Source organism: Globicephala melas, chromosome 13, assembly GCF_963455315.2.
Source record: "Globicephala melas chromosome 13, mGloMel1.2, whole genome shotgun sequence".
Classification (NCBI taxonomy): domain Eukaryota; kingdom Metazoa; phylum Chordata; class Mammalia; order Artiodactyla; family Delphinidae; genus Globicephala; species Globicephala melas.
The window spans coordinates 76935844-76950648 of record NC_083326.1 but is presented as its reverse complement, the minus strand read 5'-3'; the positions used below and the strand labels follow the sequence as shown (position 1 = coordinate 76950648).

Sequence of the window (14805 nt, the reverse complement as noted above, 5' to 3'; positions counted from 1 at the left end):
GTGCACCACAACTACTGAGGCTGCGCTCTACAGCCCACAAGCCACAACTACTGAGCCCACATGCCGCACCTACTGAAGCCCGTGCGCCTAGAGCCCGTGCTCTGCAACATGAGAAGCCACCGCAATGAGAAGCCCGCGTACCGCAAGAAGCGTAGCCCCCACTCACCGCAACTAGAGAAAGCCCACACGCAGCAATGAAGACCCAACACAGCCAAAATATAAATTAATTAATTAAAAAAGATATAATTTAATATAAAAATCAGGATTCTAAGTATACTTATTCTCTTTAGAGGAACAAATCTAGTCCTGCACCAGCCTACTTTTTTTTTTTTAATTAGTTGTGGAACTTTATTTCAGAATGAACTTCACAGGTATACAACTAATTTATAGCTCTAAATCACAATAACACTGAATCAAAAACACTTTATCCTGCAAAGAAATTTGGCACAGAAATGTTCATTTGTAATCTACTTACGTTTCGCATTATAGGACAGGACATATAGAAACACGAACACAACCGGGGAGACAACAGCTTACAGATTTAAGTAAATCATTTGTTGCAATATCTCAGTTATCTTGAGGTCACAGATCTGACAACTGCAGTCAAGGATCAGGATAAGTCAGAGGAAGCAGCAGAGCCACTAAAACAACGTCACCAAGTCAGGGCAGCAACGTTCATCCATTTCACCGCTAAAGAAAGCCTCCCAGAGACTCACTCAGCTCCTGTTTACTGTTACTTGACATACAGTATGCAATTACAGCATTTCCCAACTCCATACAGCAAGGGAGGGCAAAGTTCCTAGAGACGGGCAGAGGTAAGGAGGAGAGAAACAACAGGGAACAGGGACGGAAAAGAAGAAACTATGAAAAACATGGCAAAACTCAAAAGAGCAGAGCCATTCAGCGGAGGGGCTTTAACAAACCTAAATAGGACCTGAAAGAATTCAAAACATAAATGATGACCCTGAAATGACTTCATTATCTTCAGTACATTCTGTTTGCAAAAGCAGGGAAAGGTATACTAAATTAAGAGAAGGCTCAAGATGGAGGGGATATGGGGATACACATCTACGTATAGCCGATACCCCCTGCTGCACAGCAGGAACCAACACAACACTGCAAAGCGTCCACACTCCAATAAAGATGTGAAAAAAAAGAGTTCCGTGTAAATGGCTGAAATAGAGCAAAAAAAGACGTGTAACTTAAAAGAATAAACTTGAGTCAGCTGTACCACGACGTCGATAAACAGGATATTACTACACAGATACTGTTTATAAAACACACAAAGCAATTTATGTCAAAAGAATATAGTACCTTTTTTAACCCCATGATTGAAACCATAAAAGCCCGTTCATGGTGAAAGCACCCTAATCACATAGGGATAGCCTAAGTCAGCTTCTCTGTGCATGAGAACTTTATATTGTGTCCTGAGAGATCAGCTGTATTGATCAGTGGGCCCAAATGGCTATAAACCCTTCTTCAATGATAGGAGACACAGAAGCCACAAACACCTCCCCTAAATCACTGTTTCTCAAAATTCGGTCTGTGAAACAGCACAACCAAGTCTCCTGGTGAACTTGTTTTAAAATGCAGGTCCCCGAGTCCCATTGGAAGTTCCATGAATCAGAATCTCTGGGGGAGGCCCTGGGAACCAGCAGGTGAGCCCACCTACTCAAGGATTTCTGGTACAAGTAGAAGCCTGGGAATCACTGTAATACGTCCGCACCTTCCTGTGTAGGATCCGCAACTCAGCCGGCAGGAGCCTGGCCAGGTCTGTGAATGAACCCTTCTCACCCTTGTTCCTCATGTACCCAGTAAGGCTCTACTCCCAGTATTGACATTTTCTAGATAATCAAATTAAATGTGGACTTCTAAATATTTTATCACAGGAAGAAGATTCTGACACATAATAAAAATAAAGTTTAACAAACCCTAATTAATTTTAAAAGGAGCATACGGTTTCTAAGCCACATATGTGAAGCTTGAAATGAGGGATGCCTGCAGGGGTGAAAAAAACGAGGAAAAGTTCAGAGGATTGCTTGGGAATGGGGAGGAAAATACATGTAAAAGCAGTCTTGGAGGAGAGACAGAAAGCAGCTTACATCCAGAATAGGGAAGTGAAAATCTCTTAAAAGTTGGCTGAGATGTTTAAGCTGGTCCGTAACACTCTTGAAGCAAAGGCTGGGAACTGCTGGCAATCATGTTTTGTTTGGCCGGCACCATGCTTTAAACAATCCTGAATTCGTTGCCAATACATAAAAACTGGGCGATTTCTTTCTTTTTTTAATTCTATCTTTTCCTGGAAAATTGGAAATTGGAAGAACTAGGGAAACCAGCCAGTTGGCAACACTGCGCTGGAGCCAGGCAGCAGCTGCCCACCTTTTGCCAGCCACATACTCCTGGAGTCTCCCCAGTGGCCGCCAGCCTGCTTCACGCGTCAGGTCACCTGCCAGACCCCTGTAGGCATTTCCATTGGCCACCCCAGCTTCAAGGAATTAAGGCAAAAAGTCAGCCTCTCTGTACTTCACTCTTTCTAACAATAATTCTTGCTACAAAGATACTTTCCTACCCTGGAGGTGTTAAGAAAGGAATAAGATAATATCTGCAAATCACCTAGAATTCACTGTAGTGTTCACTGCCCATTGGAATCACCTAGGGAGCTTTAAAAAATACTGATGCCTGGGTTCCACCCCCCAGAGATTCTGACTTATTGGTCTGGGATGTAACCTAGGCAGCAGGAGTGCAGAAAGCTCCCAGGTGGTTCCAATGGACCAGCCAAGGTTGAGAACTCCCGCCTTCACAGAATGCAAGTTGTTCAGTATGAAGGGTTACGTTTATTCTTTTTTTTTTTTTTTCCGCTGCACCACGAGCCTTGCGGGATCTCAGTTTCCCGACCAGGGATTGAACCCGGGCCCTGGCAGTGAAAGTTCGGAGTCTCAACTACCGGGCCATCAGGGAACTCCCAAGGTTACATTCATTCTAGAGTCAGCCTCCAAGTACAGATTTCTTGCCTCTCACCTCTGTGATAATTCACATCACCTTTTATTTTTGGAAATGCGCCATTATTCCAAAAGCCTACCAACTGCCGTTTACGAACTGGAAAAGGAGGTCAAAGTGTGTTCTGGTTCCTACCATTCATCTTGCCACCAACACAATTGAGGAATGAAACACTAAGGAAATGAAGGGAAATTATCCTAAGACACAAAACTCAGGCAGCACAAACAGCTCAAATACAGTAAGAGGAGCTCACAGTGGCAGGCTTGTATAAAAAAACAAAACAAAAAAACAATTGCTTTGAAATTCATCAATTCGCTAAATAGAAAAATTTTCAAATATTAAAAAAATGATTTCCCCAAGACTTTCCAGTAATGGTCCAATTTTTTTATTTTAAGAAGATGAATTCCAAATTATTGCCCCTCTTCGAGCTTTCTTTTAGGTAGTGTGCATTTACGTCTTGGCTTCCGATCGCGGGAAATGCAAACTACCGTCATCTAACTTTCAAACAGTAATCCTACGTTACATTACGTCAGAAAAGTACATTTCCAAACTGGTTTCGTGTACTAATAATAGCTTCTATTTACTTCTGTGCACCAGGTGACATGGTAGGCACTTTATCACACGATCTCCAATTGTTCCAACAACATCATAAGGTTAACTCTATAATCTCATTTTACAAACCTAAAAAATGAATTCCAGAAAGATTTTAAATTACGTACGTGATCACCGAGTTATTGCGTGGCCATGCTCAAATTCAAACCCGAGTCTCTGACTCCCAAACCTGTGCTTTGCATACCAAACCACCTTGTTTAATCATCACAAATAGAAAGATCTTTGCCCAATTATCCCCCTTTGCCCAGTGAAAGACAGAGTGGTCACATGATCTGCTCCAGATCCCAGAGTGAGTTAGAAGGAGTCAAGATGATAGCCCACCTCCCCACTCCCCAGCTTCTTTCAAGGACCAATCACAGTTCACGTGTTACGTTATACAAGTCAGCTGATGGCAGTTATGTAGTACTGATGGGTAGAAATCAAATGCTCCTGATTCCTGAGAATCTTCAACATTACTACGAATATGGCTTAACTTAAACACAGGTCTGGTATATTCCTTTCTGTTCCAGGCCACCTAAGAATCAGGTAACAGGTTTAACTCCTTTATTTGTCCCAGAATCCTCTCATGAATCCCGAAGAAGGGCAGACACCACCTTCTACGGGATTTTTCCTTTATTTGTAAAATCATAGAGATTATGCCACAAGAATCAGCCAGAAGGTCTCAGCTCCACTAGAGCCGCTATTGGAGGCCAGCTCCCAGGGCAGTGTATCTTGTCATGTCCTGGCAGGAAGGTCTCCTCTTCTGTAAGCTGCCAACACCACATCCTTAAACCTGTATTTCGAAAATTGTGTTGTGTCTGAGAAAAGATTCTCGAGGAAAAGTAGACACAGCACAACTTCCTGGGGATTCTTTATTCAGCTAAGGGGGCACCACTGTTCCCTTAGCAGCATCTCCGTTATTCTAATTCCCTTCTGGGCGCCCTGTCTTAAAAATGTGCTGGCAAAAGTTTCCAAAACACAGTTGAGAAAACCAGCCCCTGTGATTGAAATCCCGTCTTTTTGAATGAACTCCGTCCAATTTGGATTTTTCATACTTTCCCAGAAGACAGACTCTCCCTTCACGGATGCATATTGTGTCTACGTAAGACAGTGGCTCCTTATAGCCACGTTCCTTTCCTGAGGACTGAACCACGATTCCTCTTCTAACTGGATATGAGGCACCTTTAAAATGTTCACCTTCCTTAAAATTTCTGGAACCACACTCTGACAGACTGCAATCCTCTTTCTATAGATGATCCCTGTTGACACATCCTGTTTTTCCTACACAATTTTTTACAGAGATGACATTTTTATCCATGGAGTTCAGATACTTTCGGAGGAAGCCGGTGACCACCTGCTCGAAGGGGTACTTGAACACCTCGTGCACGTCCACGGTGACCCCCACGGTGACCGCCAACCACACCTCCACAAGCACACTACTCTGCTGGAGCTCTCCACCAGCCTACTTTTAATAACAAAATCCATTTACCTAATCACGTTTACTCTAATCTCAGCCTGACCATGCACAGAACTTTTTCAGGGCTCCCTTTCCACAAACCTTCCACAGCCTTCTGCATCCCTATTAGTTATGTCCCATATTTTTTTCCCATCTAGAAACAACCAGCGCTAGGACCAAATCACCTTATCTTCTTTAATAAAATGCAATTCCATTCCTCATACCTTCTTTTACTCAAAACATATATCCTACTTCCCTCCTGTATAGTGAAATGTTCCCTTTATTGTTTTTAGTAGCTTTAATTACGTACGTAAATTAGAATCCTCAACTCTTAAAAACCTTTATTTCTAGTGAAAACCAAGAAGCAATTATAACCTGTCTTTTACATTAGCATTCTGTAAATTGGTAAACATAAATACCAATAATAATTTCTAAAAACATGTGCTTTTGATAGAAAATATCTCAGTGTCTCAGTATCTTTTACCCCTAAAGACGTTCAGTTTCTCTGTAAAGGGAAGCCAATGTTTAGTAATTAATTTTCAGTATCTTATTCTGTTTGGGAATGACTTATTCAATAAACTTCCATCATTTAACTTAATGTAGCACAACTCTAAAATTTCAACTTACCAAATACCTGGAGAGATCATTTTAAAGTAGACATTCCTAAAACACAATTATTTCTAAAGAGTTCACCCAAAAGCTCTTCTCTCATTTGCATTTATTTATAAGAATTTCATCATACCAAGTTAATTTTTTTCTTTCTGCCAACAAACTGCAAACAAGTAACATAAAGTCATTGACCTTCAGTAAAGCTAGGCCCAATCAGAGACACCTGTATCGAGTATACCAACAAGCTTAAGCTACGTTTAATACCAGATATTAATTTAATAGCGAATAATTCCTAGATCATGTGAACCTGAAATTTGTTCTGGCTAGCATCTTTTATACTTAGAAGTATTTAATTTACAAGCGCTTACTTTTAAGTCAATTAAATACAGCTTATTTACAAGTTAAGTTTTACATAAACACAGAACCAGAAATCTTAGTTTTTCTGCTTGAGAAAAAAAGACCCTTTTTTTTCCCCCCCTCAGCCTCAGGGACACAGATTATTAGATATGTTTCTGAGATCCCAGGTAGATCCTGAGATCCCAAGTAGATCATTTACATCTCAAAGGCGCAGGAAGACAAATGTAGATTCCTCCTTGAAAACTGCCCAGCCATCTTGGCCATTTTCAGGATCCTCTCCCCCGCCCCCCCCCCCCCCGGCCAATTTCCAAATACCCAATTCAGTTTAAACAAATAACAGTAATAGAAAATAATATATCCATAATTTGCTCACATTCGCATGCCTCACTTTCAGCAAAACCAGGAAGAGTACCGAGGACTCAGGTGCCGAGACACACACACCTCCCCAAGGTAAAAGCCAAAGCAATGGAAAAGCTCACTAGACGCCCCTGTTCTCCAGATCTCAGGGAGTACCGAGGCCACACAATGTTACAATCAAAACATCATTTTCTTTCATTTATGAGAGCATAGCTGAAGATCTCCCAGTTTTGCTAAATTCACCCTAGGGGGATTGTAAGATGAACAGAGCTCTGATTACCCATAATTAACTATTTACGGCAGGTGTTATGAAATATATCCAATGCAAAACTGCCTCTCAGGGTCAAAGTTCCCGAGCCCCAGAAAGGGAGAACCCCAACTAACGGCCCATCAGAGATGAGGCTGAATGAAATACCAAGGCTGGTCCAAAAGGGAAAATCCCAACCAGTGCTCTGCCGCAGGCAAAGCCAACGCGATAGGGAAGAGTAGACGGGTGTTACCACACCGCAAGCCCCATTACTCACCAAAGATGGCTCCAATGGCCAGTGCGAGTGCCTTGTTTCCATCACCACCAAAATCCAAAGCGCCGAGGGCCAGGGACGCCCGCTGGCCAGTTCTGGGGGCGTCTCTGAGACAAAGGTGCTCAGGCAGCTGCTGGACAGGCCCCCAGGAGCAGCTGCCAGCCAGGGCCCATGCGCCAGGGTGAGGCGCCCATGCGCCAGGGTGAGGCGTCCACGCGCGACTGAGCCCCAAGTTGGTTGCCAAATTGCTACCACACCAAACGCAGGCCCGCTTGCTTATGCGCAGTAAGAGCCAATCTACTGACACGTGGTGAAGGAAAGTGCAGCTTAAGGGAAACACAAGGAGGACAGGTGCTTTCGCTCAAACCCGCCCCCGCCCCCTCTCCCCCAGCTCCCTGAGTTTCAGATTCAGAATTTGCATTTTTAACAAGTCCCCAAGTGGCGAAAATGCTGCTGCTTCAGGACAGCATTTGAGAACTACTCAAAGTACGTAGTACTTTGAGAACTACGGGACTGGAGGTTCACATGAAGGTTTTTTTTTTTTTTTTTTGCAGTACGCGGGCCTCTCACTTTTGTGGCCTCTGCCGTTGCGGAGCACAGGCTCCGGACGCGCAGGCTCAGCGGCCATGGCTCACGGGCCCAGCCGCTCCGCGGCATGTGGGATCTTCCCAGACCAGGGCATCAACCTGCGTCCCCTGCATCGGCAGGCGGACTCTCAACCACTGCGCCACCAGGGAAGCCCCAGATGAAGGTTTTTGTGGTTCACACAGCACTTCTCTCTCAAGACCTCGCCAGGCAGGACGAATCCATGGTCTTACTGTGCTTCTTCCCAAGTGGAAAGTAGCACCATTGCAGCACTTTTTTCACACCAGGTTGAAATGATTTGTTTAAATATCAACCTGCCTCTTCCATGAGCTGTTCAAGGGCGGCTTTTACCTTTCTAAGTGTGTCCCAACCCCAAATGCAATGCTGGGACAGGGGCGGTGATCAATAAGTCTTTTTGGTTATAAATCAAGAATTGGAAGGTGGCTGAGAGTAATTTCTGAATAACGCCAATGATGATGAGTCCAAATGATGATGATGATGATGATGATGAAGAGGAGGAGGACGGGCGTGGGTCACACTGGCCCCATCGGCCTGACTGGCCCACTATGTGTTGAGGACCCTCTTGCAGAAGGCTGAGGACAAGCTGTCTCCTCTGGGAACTGGGGTGAACTCCTATTACTAACATATCCCCTGAGCTGAATCTGCCCCCAGGATTCTGGCATCAAAGTAGAGGTCCATCTGTGTATCCTGACTCAATCCCTCTAGGACCTAATGTTTCACTTCTACAAAAAGGTGGGGATAGGGTTTGATTAAAATAATTTGTTCCTATGGTATGCTTTGAAGAATGCTGAGATGTCTCCTCTATTGGCCTCTGCTTGTCCCAGATTTCCACCATTAGAGTTTCATTCCTTTGGGTTTGTCTCTTGTGAGTGATGGGGAACGTTCTCTAATCTTCCTAGACTGGTTTGATGCCCTCACTATATTAGGAGGATCTCAAGGAATATATCTCGTTTACCATTTTGTCCTTAATGCTTAGCACAGTCTTTGGCACATAATAGCTGCTCCAGAAATGTTCATTGAATGAATGAATGAATGGATTCTCGGACACCAACGGCAGTCAAGGCTGGAGAGGGTGGTGGAGTGGTGAAAAGAGCTCTGGGCTAGGAGTCCTCTAGGCTCGGCTGTCACTGCCTCAGTCTGCAAGTAGGGCAAGTCCTTTCCCTGGATCTTGGTTCTCTTGTGGGAACAGTGAGAGTATAGATAGAGGGTCTTATCTGATCTCTACCTGTTTCATTCATACCACAGCCATTATATTCCAGCCTCTGGGCTTTTCAGTTTCTTTAAAAAGCCAGGTATCTTCCTACCTCAGGGCCTTTTCACATTCTGTTTCCACTGCGTGGATTACTTTCACCCTCTTTCCGTGGAGATTTTCTTGGTTTCTTTGAAGTCTTCCCCTGTCATCTCCTCAGAGAGTATGGGCTGGTACCTCCCCAACTAAAGTTATTCTGTATCTGAACAAGGAATGATTGCAACTTGCATCTTTTCTTTGCTTGTCTTCTCTACATCCGAGCTTTCTGGTAGTCTGCAGATTCCTGGAGAGCATGGGATGGTGCGAATCGCGGACACCTAACACCGCACCCATTTGTTTGTTGAACTGAGGCAGAAGTCAGAGCAGAGGTTGTGTCCTTCCGGAGAAGGCCAGCAGATGGCGCCACAGACCGGGAGGAGGCGAAGCGGCGCGGTGGGCGGGCCTCCCGCGGGGTGGCCTCACCTGGCAGCGGCCTCACCTGGCGGCGGCCGCACCTGCCCGCCCCGCACCCTGCGGAAGCCGAGAGCCCGGGCCCTGGCGTCACCTGGGCAATTGGGAAAGCAGCGCCCGGAGCCACGGCGAGGGGAGCTGAAAGGCAGGTGGCGGGTGTGGGCCTCCTGCAGTGCCAGGTGAGAACCGGGAGCCCCACCCCACGCCTGGGGACCAGGTGAGTCAGGCTCCCTGGCCCCGCGGGTGGAGGGAGGTGGCCAGGCTGGGAACCTGGAAGCTTGTGCTCCTTGGCTCTCTACCCCGCTGGGCGACTCTGCTCAAGTCCTGCCCCAGCGTTCTTGGTCTCTGTCAAACCCCTGAGGTGCTTTCCTGTGGTTCTGAGAAATAACTTTCACTCATCAGTGTATTTCGTGGAGCCTCAGGATAGTTCTCTTAAGTTGGTAGTTTGCTTACTTCCGTTTCACAGAGGCAGGAGAGAGGACCAGAGACATGAGGTCAGTTGCTCAGGGTCACACAGCACCCACTCAGCAAGTTGCAGACTGGAGATCTGAACCCAGGTCTGCCTCCAGAGGCCGAGCTCTGACCAGGTTCCTCCCCTTGCTTGCCCTCAAAGTTTTGACCTTCCTAGAGACACAGCCTATTTTTAATTGAATTACTTAATTTGTATTCATTTTCTCTTTTTGTGTGGTAAAATATACATTACAAAATTTACCATTTTCAAGTGTACAATTCAGGGGCATTTAGTACCTCCACAGTGTTGTGCAACCATCACCCCGATGTAGAGCCTGGATATTTTCATGTCCTTTTGGAAACCGAGACCCATTGAACAGCCTCTCCCATTACCTCCCCTCCCACCCTCCCAAGCAACCACTAACCTGCTTTCTGTGTCTGTGGGTTTGGCTATTCGGGATATTTAAAGTTGGCTCAATCATCTTCTTTCTATACCAGGCCAACCTTGTGCTATCACAGGAGGCCAGGAAATTCCCATCCTTATCCCCAAACTTGTCTACAGGTGGGAATCACCTGGAGACCTAAAAACCAAACCAAAACAAAAAACCGCAGATGCCTGGCTCCCATGCCCAGACTTTCTGATTTAACTGGCCTGTGATCTGACGAGGGTTATCAGGAGTTTTGAAAGGTCCTCAGGTGTTTCTAATATGCAGCAAAGTTTGAGAACCCCCGCTCGGAACCTTCTGGCCCATGGAGCGTCCCTTTTATAGGCAGGAAAGCTGAGGCCCTAAGAGGGCCTTGCTCGATCACGCAGAGCAGAGCGTCTCTGGCTGAGCCAAGATTGGAACATAGAATTCTTTCCTCCCACTGACACACCCCTCCCATCCTACTGCTTTTCTAGATACTCAATTTCCTCATTTGTAATATGCTGGCCTTAATGGTACCTATGGGTAGGGTGGTCGTGCGGACCAAATAAGATTATACCTGGGCATTGAGACCCACAAAATTTGGCCAACCTGGAGCAATCAGAGGTCCGCCTTTAGAGAGCTGTGTGTGCATTTTGTTTCTAGGACTTGCCTTTTTTTTAAAAAAAAAGTTTATTTGCTTGCATTGGGTCTTAATTGCAGCTTGCGGGATCTACTTCCCTGACGAGGGATCAAACCCAGGACCACGTCTATTGAGAGCTTGGAGTCTTAACCACTGGACCACCAGGGAAGACCCTAAGACATGACTTTATTGTCCTTTTAGGGTCAGGAGCTGGGTCTCCTGTAACCCCCCCCCTCCCACTGTATCAGGCCCAGGACCGGGAACACAGTAGGCATCTAATAAGTCCCACTTGAGACCTTAATTGACCTTCAGCTCCTGGCGGCATTGGGGATGGAATACTCTGCTCCCGCCATTTGCTCTTCCCACATGGGCATCCAGGGAAGACCATGGTGGGCAGCGCCAGCCTCCCCCTGGTGCTCCTGCTAATGGAATCTCATCACTTGTGGCAAACAAGAGGGTGTGTGTAGTCTGCAGGGGAGGTGGGCGCAGCCCCAGGGGATGAACCGCCTTCACCTTGAGGCCCTAAGTAGTCACGGTAAACCCATTCCCTTCGCCTGGGCTTCCTGGGCTTCTGGGAAGCCGTGTGACGCAGCTCTGGGGGGGGGGGCTCCAGGAAATGTCCCTCCCCTCCCCTCCCCTCCCCTCCCCACTGCTTCTGGAGGCTGGCAGGTGAGGGCCATCGCGGAGCTGAGTCCAGGAACTGAGGTCTAGAGAGTTCAGTGACATCGATCCAGAACCTTGGCCTCCCTGGGCTCCCAAACAGCCCCGGCAGCCGGCTCTGCCTCGTTAGTTGGGAAGTTAAACTCGGTTGTTTCAGGCGAGCTAGTCTGTTTCCTGCAGCTGAGCACATCCTAACTAATACAGCTCTTCCCAGCGCGGGTCCGTTCCCCGTTTGAAGACAGAAGGAAAGCCCGAGGCCCAGGCTTTCTTTCATCACTTTTTTCTCCCTTGACTTCTAGGTGCCCAATGCTAATACCTCCCAGGGTTTATTACCACTAGTAACAAGCACATGGATAAAGGCTAACCTTTTCTAACACTTCCTCTGTGTTAGTACTTTGTGTGGGTTGTTTAATGCTCACATAATCCCATGACGTGAATCCTAGAACATTTTTACAGACGAGGAAGTTTGGGACTCAGGGCAGTTCTGTAGCTTGAGGGTCGACAGCTTGGTCCTGTTTCCCGAAGCAGACAGATCCTGTTCCCCTTGCAGCTCGGCCTCCCTCCCGTCCAGACGCCCCAGCTCCTCCCTTTATCCCCATTTTTCTCAGTGTGTGGTTCTGGCACCCAGTAGGCGCGTGATGGAGACAAGGTGTGCTGCTTGCCCTCTGCTGTCCTGCACCACCAGCCACTCACCAACCAGGGCCCGCTGAGCATCCCGTGTGTTTAGAGAGGCCTGCGTGTGTGAGCATACGTGTACGTGCGTGTGCGTGTGTGTGTTGGGGAGTGGGGGGTAGAGTTGGAGAATATGGGCCTTGTCCTCAGTAAAAATAACAAGTCCCATTCATCAAGGGCTCACTAAGTCCCAGGTCCTGAGCTTTACATACTTTTGTTCAAGGCCTGCAGTAGTTCTGGGGAGTTTTTCAAAAACTCAAGCCTCTGGGAAATCACATGATTTGCTCAAAGTCACCCAAGTGGATGGGGACCCAGGTCTGTGTGTCTGGAGCCTGTGTCTCAGCCTCGGGCAGAGAAGGTCAGCGTGTCCCTAACCAGAGGCAGGTTCCCTCCTCTGTAGGGAAGCTTCACTGGGCAGGAGATACCTGAGCTGAGCCTTGAAGGCTGCGCAGGACTCCCAGAGCAGGGGAGGGAACACATTCCGAGTAGAGGGAAGGGCTTGGGCAAACTGGTGCAGATGGCATAGTGTATGTTAGGAAATGGGGATTATAATTTAAAAAACCAGACCAGCTGGCCCCTATGTACCTCTTATGATAAGAGGTATTGATTAGAAGGGTGGCTTAGGTCCCGTGATGCCTCTGGCTTCTGAAGGGCAGCACCCAACATTTATTCTGCTGCTGGCAACAGAGGTGACGCCCCCCGCCCCTCCGGGAGAGTGGAGGTGAGAAAGGCATTTGTTAATGTCTTGGTGTTGATTTCCTTCAATTAGAATTCACTGAGCACCTACCGCGCGCCAGGAACAGAACCTGCCTTTGCAAGACCCACAATTCGGTGGGGAGGATGGGCCTGAAAATGACCCCCGTGTCACTTTCATCGGCCGCCATGCCCTGCGGCAAGCCCTATGGATGCGTTACAAACATTTATTTAATTCTGGAAGCAGCCTTGCTGGTAGATATCCTGTCTCGCTTTAACGCAGGAGGACAGCATGGGTCAGAGCAGTCACGTGACTCAATCAAGCACCTGCAGAGAGTTAGTTGCTGAGGCGCTGGGACGCTGCACGGGTCTTTGGGGTTCGAAAGTTCAGATTCTTTCAGTTACCTCCTTCTGCCTTCATATCATGATAACCCAGGCACGTGGGCTTTCAAAGGACGCCCGCAATCTGGGCCATAAAAACAATTGCTGGGAGAAGGATTGTGGTGGCTGATTTCAAGCTACCGACAGTTCGACTACCGACTCACAAAACCCCTGACTCTTTAACTATCCGAGTCCAGCACGCTCCTGGATCACCTTTCAGATTGGGCCGCAGGCCAACCACGCTGTTTATTACAACTGCAAGAAGACCCTGCACGTCATGGGCCCTGGATGGCTTACTGAGCGTTACTTGATGAGCCCTACCTGTGAAATGGGTCTGGCCATGGCTTGCCTTCCGTGTCTGCAGCTCTGGGCTCTGCATCTGCGGGGAGGCTGAGGCCCAGGTTTGCAGCAGGTAGATTTCCTCCCCTCATTTGGGTCACTGTGGGGAATGAGGCTGGGCTGGGTGGGGCTGTCTCTCTGCTCCTGGCTTCCCCTCCACCCTCCAAAGCTTTCACAGTGATTAGTTCCCCTCATGGAGGGATCTTGCTACGGTTCCACCAGGAGGGCCTCTGAAACTCCTACCTGAGATAAGAAGGCTGCGTCTCGGTTAATCTCCCAGCTTAGAGGCCACGTTTTAATATTTAAGAAAAGGTTTCCAGGCTCAGGGCCGGGTGGAGGGAGCGGTACACGGGACCTGGCCTAGTGGGTTTTGAATGCATGTACCGTTAGAGGCCCTTTCTGCTCATCAAGCCTGTGGGGCCTGGTGTTCCCTGAGTCATTTCTTTAGGTTGGATTTCACTGGTACCTGGACCAGGGGGCCTGACAGTGTTGTATTTATGGAGAAGCCCAGCTGGACTCGGGTTGTGTGCTGGAAGCAGCACCAAGCCCAAGGATGGGCCAGTGTCTGACCCTGCTTCCAGCCCAAACGATTTCAGGCCTGTGTCTCTTCACTGTCTTCCTTCTCCCTCAGCTGGCGTATTCCTGGCAGGACCCATCGGGAGCAGAAATTCGAGAAGGGAGCCAGCCCTGAGTGAGCACCATGTGCATGCGTTCTGCGTAAGTAAGCCTGGCCACCTGGCTGAGCTGCGTTTGAATCTGTCTTCACTCCTTTCATGCTGTGTGATCCTGGGCAAGTCACTTAACTGCTCTGAGCTTTAATTTTCTCCTTTGTGAGGTGCGTGCTGTAGTATGTACTTCACATGGCGGTTTTGAGACCTTAATAGGCTCTTAAAGTGCCTGGTAGTAGGTTAGATTTAAAAAACAGAAAAATCAGTTGAAAAAATATGTATTCATTGTAACACTTGCTGGTTGGAACTCACACCTGTAGCCGCTGTTTTTTTCCCTAGGCCCTGAAGTGAGAAGGCAGGAGAAATAGCCAGAGACCTACAGGCCTGGTTCCTGCATTATTTTAGCTTTGCCCAGAATAGTTAAGACTCTGAAAAATCAGTGGAGGTGCTGTGGGTGTTTCCCACATTCATAGGGGAAAACGGATTTTCAGTCAATGATATGAAAATAATTGGCTGGAATAAATTAGATGAGTTTTACTTCATATTACACCACCTAAGAGTTCTTCCCAGAGAACAACCTTCTATTAAGAAGACAATCACATGCAATGTATATTGCAATATAAGTTTCTATTTTTGCCTTTAAACAAAACATGAAACTATGACTGTATGTTTTGTTTCTTATTCAGTGTAAATTTGCAATCC

At 47.1% G+C, this 14805-nt stretch overlaps 1 pseudogene; it reads right to left on the bottom strand.

Moving 5' to 3' along the window:
• Positions 1 to 4464: 4464 nt before the first annotated feature.
• Positions 4465 to 4987, bottom strand: LOC115850466 (PRELI domain-containing protein 2 pseudogene; annotated as a pseudogene).
• Between the last annotated feature and the right edge of the window lie 9818 nt (positions 4988 to 14805).